The sequence below is a fragment of the Penaeus monodon genome, chromosome 6 (assembly GCF_015228065.2).
Source record: "Penaeus monodon isolate SGIC_2016 chromosome 6, NSTDA_Pmon_1, whole genome shotgun sequence".
In the NCBI taxonomy this organism is placed as follows: domain Eukaryota; kingdom Metazoa; phylum Arthropoda; class Malacostraca; order Decapoda; family Penaeidae; genus Penaeus; species Penaeus monodon.
Window position 1 is genome coordinate 3,996,643 of NC_051391.1, and position 9,169 is coordinate 4,005,811.

Here is a 9,169-nt window from a genome sequence, read left to right on the forward strand (position 1 = left end):
TTCCCCCAAACCAAATTTTTGGAAGAAAAAATTAAACCCAAAGGTCCCCAAAAAAAGGGCCCGCAGGTGAAAGGTTTTTTTAAAAATTTTTAAAATTAAAAATTTTTAAAAAAAAATAAAGGGAAAGGAAAAAAAAGGGGAAAAAATTTGGGGAAAATTTGGGGAAAGAAAAAAATTATTTATATAAGTAAATTATGAAAAAGTATTAAAAAATTTAATTTAAAAAATATTTTAAATAGAAAAATTAATGAAATTTGAATATAAAGTAGTGTATATAGTTTTATATATAATATAATTCTTTATAAAATATAATAATTATATATTAATATAATATAATAATAATATAAATAATATTAATAATATATATATATAAAAAATATATATTATATATAAATTTTATATAATAATATATATATTATATAGTAGGATTATATTATTCACAAATATATATATTAATTCATATAAATTCTAAAAAAACTATAATACACATACATACAAAAAATAATACATATAAATATCTATTATATATCGCAGACAGCACTATTAATCCCACACACAAGTATAACAACAAATAAAAACACAACACAACAACAACCACACAATCACAAACACACAAACAATAACGTACAACATCAATCACCATAACCATACACCACACCACACAACAATCAGGCATACACAATATCAACAAATAACTACATACAACCATCCACCACTATTCAAAACACAACCATACCACTACAAACTACACAACACCCAACAACACACAAAATACATATACTATATAAAAAACACAACAATCATATAATATATATATAATATATATATTATAATATATATAATATATATATATATATCATGATATAATATATATATATATATTATATATATATATATATAATATATATATATATATATATATATATATATAATATAATATATAAGTAATATTATAGTATAAGAACTAACAAAACATATAATGATAAATATAAGGGTAGAATAATATAGTAACTAATTATATATGATGATTTATGATGGATATATGATGTAATCAATAACTAATAATAATATAATAAATAATCTAATAAAATAAAATATTATTATATAGTATAATAGATTATAATAATAATAATAAAATATAATAATATAATAAGTAACAATAATAGTAATAACAAGAACAAGATAATGAGATATCAATAATATAGTGATAAAAAGACAATAGTAAGAATAAGAAATTATATTATCTCTCTTTTTCCTCTTCTAGCACACTTTGCCGCAACGATGAACAAGCGATCCGTGTGTGGGGCCCAAAAACGAACCGTTTGCACTGCATTGGCTTTTGAAACCGTAGGTTCCTTCAGCATGCACGCTCACTGGGACCGAGTTAAAAAAATAATCGTGATGGTCGTGATCTTTGGCGGTGGCTGCCCCGGGGGAGCGGTGAGCGCGAGAAGGAGTAGGGGCCGAAGGGCTGGGGGGAGGGGAACGTGGAGTTAAGGCAGTGTTTCGCAGGATTGGTTTTTGGGTTTCGTTCTTTGGTAGAAGTTGCAGTGTTGTGGCAAGGAACAAGATGGTCCTTTGATGCTGCGGGGGCCCTTCAATTTTTTTTTGGTGATCTATAGAGTCCCAGATAGGGTCGAGAGATATCGGCAAAGCAATTACAGAATGAAAAAGGGGGGCACAAGGGCTCCTTTCCAAAAGAATGCTAAAAGGATTTCGCAATAGATGAAAGATTTTTTTCTATATATTAGTGTTAAAAGTTTCAAAGCGCACAAAGCAAAAAAAAAATTGAAAAACCCTTTGGGTAAAAGGGAGCAAAAGAAATAAAAAAAGGGGCGAGAAGTTGTGGGAAAGGGATGTGTGTATCCAGTGAAGAAATCCTCTCGAAAATCTCCCTTTCGTTCACCAGAGCAAAGTTTTTTTGCGAAAGAAAAATGTCATTTGAACAAAAGGGATTTACTGGGCATAAATGCTTGACAGATATGAGCAAAGACATGTATGCATGCATGTATGCATACGCACATACATATATATTCAAATATATAAATTACATTACAATTATTATAATATATATATATATAAATATATATAGATATTTTATAATATATATAATTATATATAATATTTTATTTTATTGGGGATATAATATAAAATATAAATATATATATAAAAATTTTAATATATATATATATATAAAATTGAAATAATACATATATAAATATATATATATATATATATATATATATATATATATAATATATATATAGTATATAATATAATATATATATATGTAATATGTAAAATGAGTTGTGCTATATATTATATATATAAAATATATATATAATATATTTTATATTATATATAATATATATATATATAATTTTAAATTATATATTATATATATTATATATATGCATATATTAAATAGAACATATATATGTACACAAAAACAAAACACACACACACACACACACACACACACACACACACACACACACACACACATATATATATATATTATATAATATATATATATATAATATATATATAAGATATAATATAAATTATATTATAAAAAAAATATAAAAAAAAAATATAAAATAAAATATAAAATATAATATAGTATATAAATATATATAATATATATATATATATATATTATATATATATTATTAGTATTATATATATATATATATATATATATATATATATATATATATATATAATATAGATATATATAAATATATATATACATATATATATATATAATATATATATATATGCATATATAAATAGACACATATATATGTACACACACACACACACACAAACACACACACACACACACACACACACACACACACACACACACACACACACACACACATATATTATATATATATATATATATATATATATATATATATATATATATGTATATATATATATATATATATATAATTGTGTGTATATATATATATTTTTTTAAACAGCCATTCATTTCACTGCAGGACATAGGCCTCTCTCGATTCATTACTGAGAGGTTATATGGCAGTGCCACCCTTGTCTGATTAGATGCCCTTTCTATCAACCGCGGTTTGTGCCACGGCGGTGACTCCCCTACTACACATGCGATCGACTTCTCAAGACGATATGTCGTTTCTAGGTAGGCTATCGAGGTGAAGTTCCTTGGCCAAGGAAACAACGCGCCGGCCGGTGACTCGAACCCTCGAACTCAGATTGCCGCCGTGACAGTCTTGAGTCCGATGATCTAACCACTCGGCCACCGCAGCCCCATATATAATATATATATATATATATATATATTATATATATATATATATATATATATATATATATATTATATACATATATACATATATATACATATATATATATATATATATATATATATATATATATATATATATATATGAAATTAAGTATATGTATAGATAGATAGATAGATAGATAGATAAAAAGCTATATAGATAAATGGAAAGAGTGATGCACGATATTAATCCAGATATAAACATATATTGATAAATGTTTTAAATAGAGACATGTATATATATATATATATATATATATATATATATATATATATATATATATATATATATATATATGTATGATATATATATATATATATATATATATTTTATATATATAATATGCATATATATATATATATATATATATATATTATATATAATATATATATATATATATATATGTGTGTGTGTGTGTGTGTGTGTGTGTGTGTGTGTGTATGTGTGTGTGTGTGTGTGTGTGTGTGTGGTGTGTGCGTTTTGTTTATATTATATATATATATATATATATCCCTTTTATATATATTATTATAATATATATATAGTACATATAAATATATATATAAAATTTTAAAATATATAAATTTTTATAATAATATCTATATATATATTTTTATAAACTGTGCATATTATATATATTATATATTATATATATATATTTTATATAATATTATATATATAAAATATATGTGGGGGTGGGTGTGTGTGTTGGGGTGTGTTTTGTGTGTGTTTTTGGGGTGTGTGTGGTGTGTGGAAGGGTGTGTGTGTATGTGGGTGTGTGTGTGTGGGTGTGTGTGTTTTGTTTGTGTGTTGATTGGGGTGTGTGGTGTATCTTAAAATATATGAAGTACATTTGGGGTACAAACACACAACACACACAATCCCCCAGTATTTACTATATATATTTTAAAATATATATATATTTTATATATTAATATATATATTTATATTACATCTGGGTACTCACACACACAAAACACCCCCAACCCCACACACACACACAACCCCCACACACACACCCACACACAAAACAAACCCACACACACACACAACACACACACCCTTTTTTATATATATATATATATATATATATATATATATATATATATAATATAAATATAATATTGTGTTGTGTGTGTGTGGGGTGTTGTGTGTTGTGTGGGTGTGTGTGTGTGTGTGTGTGTTTTGGGGTGGGGGCGTGTGTGTATGTGTGTTTTGCACACATAAAATATATTAAAAATATACATATAAATGTTAAAAATAATAAATATATTTTATAAAATTTAATATATATATGTATATATTAATATAATATTAATATTTTAAAATATATATAAAGTGTGTGTGTGTGGGTGTGTGTGGGTGTGTGTGTTTTGGGGGTTGTTGTTTGTGTGTGGACACAGATTTTAATTCATATATATATAGATACATACACACAAACAAACACACACACACACACCCACACACCACACACCCCACTCACACACACAACACACACACACATACCCCACACACACACACACAACACATATAAAATTTTATATAACTATATAAATAATGATATTATAAAATATATATATATATATATATATATACACACACCCGACCCCCACACAACCCCACACCCCACACACCACACACAACACACACACCCCACAAAAACCCCCACACACACCTCAAACACAAAACACACACACAAAAACACAACACAACACAGAAACACACACACAACAATAATATATATGTGTGTATATAATATATTATTATTAATAATATATTAAATATTATTAATATTATTATAATATAATATACAAAACACACACACACACACACCCACAAACACCACACACAATACAAAATAAAATATATATATATATATATATATTAATATATATTATTCTATATACAATATATATTTATATTATATAATATATATATACAAATTATAATTATAATAACATATGTACAAAATAGATTATAATTTATATATTAATATATATTTTATTATATATTTTTTATACATTGCCCATATATATATAAAATATATATATATATATTATATATATTTTTTTATATTGTATATATATATATATATTTTATACTTAATTTTATATATTATTATATATTATTATTAAAATTATATATTAATGGGTTTTTAAAGTATACCCCACACAAAACACCACACACACACACACATACACACCCACACATAAAACCCCGCATACCCCCACAACACCCACACACAAAAAAAAACACACACACCCCACACATACCCCACACACACATATATATAAAATTTTATATAATATATATATTAAAATATATAACATATAAAATTTTTATATTATATATTATAAATAATATATTATATATATAATATATATACATGCAGCATTTTATATATGTGTATTTTGTTTTATATATTTAAAATATTTATATAATAGATTTTTATATATAATTTTATATTTTATTTATATATAAATTAATTTTTATATATATAGTATCTAAAATAATTTTATATATATGTATATTTAACAAAAACGCTGCATATATGGGTATATTGTGTATGGTTATTATATATTTTATATAAATATATATTATATTTTATATATATATATATTATATAAAAATAGATATATTTAAAATTTTTAATTTTATTTAATTATATATTATAATATTTATTATATATATTATATATTTATTTATACTTTAAAATAATTTAAATTGAATAGAGATAAAAAAGGTTAAAGTATATATACCATTATAATTAATATAATATTAATTTTTATAATAATTTTAATTATATAAAATACATACACAGATATACAAATATGCATTTCGTGTAAAAGTTATATATAATTTTAAAAATATAATTTTAAAAAAAATATATAATATATTATATATTTTTAATATATATATATATATATATATATAAAATAAAATATATAAAATATATATATATTATATATTAAAATTTTATATTTTAATTTTAAAATTTATATATTTATATATATGTATATTGGGGATTTGATAATTAGACAGCTAGATAAAGAAATAGTTAGACGAATATATATAGGGGCAGACACAAACGGAAATGGATGTAAGTACGGTCACAGACATTTTTCTGCATCTGTATCCGTCTCTACCATGTACGTTTATATATGCAAATGAATGCAAGTCGAAACCCGGTAAGCGTACAGCCCAAGGTGCAAATATTACACCCTTTGTCACCGTTCACCATCTGGCAGCACACTTCGCCAGCTGAATTTTATCCTTGCTGTCACACCTGCCCACATCCTCGTACTATGACAAGTTCACTATCACCACTAGCACTGGCAGACACCTGTTCTTATTGTTGTCATTGTTTCTCTTTGATCTCTCTTGGATAGTCTTCTTGTTCTTTTTACCATTTTGATTAGAACTCGATATCTCATCCCTCCGGCTCGCTATTATCATCAAAGATAACAACACCGCAGGAATTCACCACTTGCTTGTCTTTTTCTTCTCAGCACACGCCCTTGCCGCGCCTCTCGCTTCCCTTTCCTAAGCTGGTCACCATCCTGACGGTCAAACACCATCATCTGTACAGTGATCACCACCGTCTCGCGTCACCAGGCCACACGTGGTTAGGCCCCCGCGCCGCACCTGGTGAATCGGCGAGGGCAACGCCACAAGAATAGCAAATGAGAATCTTTCTCTCTGTTCCTCTGCTCTCCTCCCCTCTCTTTCTCCGTTCCTTAGTTTGCTTCCCTTCCCCACTCCAATCTCCCTCCACTGGCTCCATTACTTCTTCCCTTCTCCTTCTTGCTTTTCTTTCTCCTCCTTCCTTCAAGAGGTAGTCGCTACCTCACCTTCCCCGAGGCGATATGTATAACTTCACCGAATCTGACCATTTCTTTCTACTCTCATTATCGCTCCCATTTTTTCTCTCCTCCTGCTCCAGATCCGCTGGCGGGCGTGGCGATCAGCGGCCAGCAGTGCCAGATCCCCAAAAGGCGTCACGATATCACTGTGTACGTGTTGGCGTCCGTGCCAAGAGCCACAACGTTTTTCACACTCTCGCGCACTGGGACACCGCCTTTGCCTCCATCGGCTGCATTTGCATTTACCCGAATATCTATTCCCGGGACGATCACGGTTCACTGCATTTTGCAACGAGGCTGTTTCATTGTGAGCTTTGCCGTTGCTTGAAATGACGCCCGGAGTGCACACATGTGGTCAGCTAGTTCACGCTACTGAGGATGCTGAGCCTGACATCTTCCCCACCGCCAGCATCTCATCTCAGCGCTCCGGGCTAGAAGGCAATACGAGTTATTACTGAACTTCTAAGCTCTGCAGGCATTGCTCTCAGGCCTCCCGGATATAAGGACCACCGGTTTCCGCCATAGAACGAAAAGGCTTTGAGTGACAGTTTGATCAAAGGGATAATACCTACTGTAGCACCATATCCTAGGAGAAGGACAAGGATTCCCATTTTACTTGAAATTCTGTCAAGGATCGAACCCTTGTTGCTCGCAAGTTCGGGGGCATCTCCGAGAAGGTCTTGGCCCCGCCCATCAACCAATCAGCTGCCAGGGGCGGAGTCATTGTCGATGACGTCACCCATCCAATTACTCCCAGCATGTCACGAGCATTTTAGGTTTTCAGTGATTTCTTATCAATCACAAATGCCTTTAAGAGAGACGATGCTCGATAGAGGGACTTGTTTTTCTCTCCGAGCGGAGGGACGTGCAAGAGATACAAATCAGAATTTTGATACTTTGTGCGAGAAGATATGAATTCGAGGCGAGAGTTACAGGATGACTCACATAACTCCTTATAAGGTGAATCACTTGAGATCGGGAGTCAATACCTCGCCAAGACGAGCCTCCTCAAAGGTTTCCACTGAAGCCTCAGTTCATTTTGTCCAAACTGTTTTATTTCCTATTTCAAGCATACAAATCTTCGCGGTCTTACCAACTCGCCACATAATGCCGAGTGCAGTTAGTACCCAAATAAGCTCATGCGGCAGCACGGTCGGAAATGCCCCAATTAAACGCCCAAATAGGGTTTGAAATTGCTCATACTTGGAATAATCCGGGTCGGCGAGAGGGCTTCGAAGCATATTTCGAAGCAGTCTCGTTCGGCGTCCGAGACGATTCGGGAGATTATCAGGTGGAGAACGATACCAAGGAGGCGCTCGTTCGGGCTCCTGTTCCGCATGGGTAAGCCTGCGTGTGTTTGTGCGTCTGTGTGCGTGCGTGTGCCCTGCTTGTTAAGTATGAGTGTGTGTGTGTCTGTGCATGCGTTTTTTTTTGTACGACACGTCTCCTCCTTTGTGTTATTAATTGAGGGTACCTGGAATTACATGTATAGGTGTGCTATTGAAAAGCTAGAGGGAAATTTCATCTAATATTGCCGGGAAAGTTCCCCTCGCAGCGCCCTCTACCAGTTCCTTTCACCAACCGCCGTCGACCGACAGCTGCAACACGCGTGTCCTCACCAATCTATCAACGTTCCACGCTTGGTGTATATTTTTCTCTATATCTCATGCGACTGAGGTTCATGTATGTCTGTGCGTGAGTGTGTATGCGTATTCGTGTATGTATACATTGTGATACACAAACACACACACACACACACACACACACACACACACACACACACACACATATGTATGTATATATACGTACATGAGAGAGAGAGAGACAGACAAACAGATAGACAGACCGAAGGCGGCAGGCAGGCAGACAGACAGACAGGCAGACAGGCACACAGACAGACAGACAGGCACACAGACAGACAGAAGGAAATAGAGACAGAGACAGAGACAGGCAGACAGAGGAAGACAGAGGCAG

General features: G+C 30.6%; 1 protein-coding gene across 1 annotated transcript in view; it reads right to left on the minus strand.

Moving 5' to 3' along the window:
• The window catches only part of LOC119573837, a 65,680-nt gene extending 58,118 nt beyond the window's left edge, over nt 1-7,562 (minus strand). The window contains exon 1 of the mRNA XM_037920943.1: nt 7,442-7,562. The gene's annotated coding sequence lies outside the window, so the exon portion shown is untranslated. The remainder of the gene's footprint in view (nt 1-7,441) is intronic.
• Between the last annotated feature and the right edge of the window lie 1,607 nt (nt 7,563-9,169).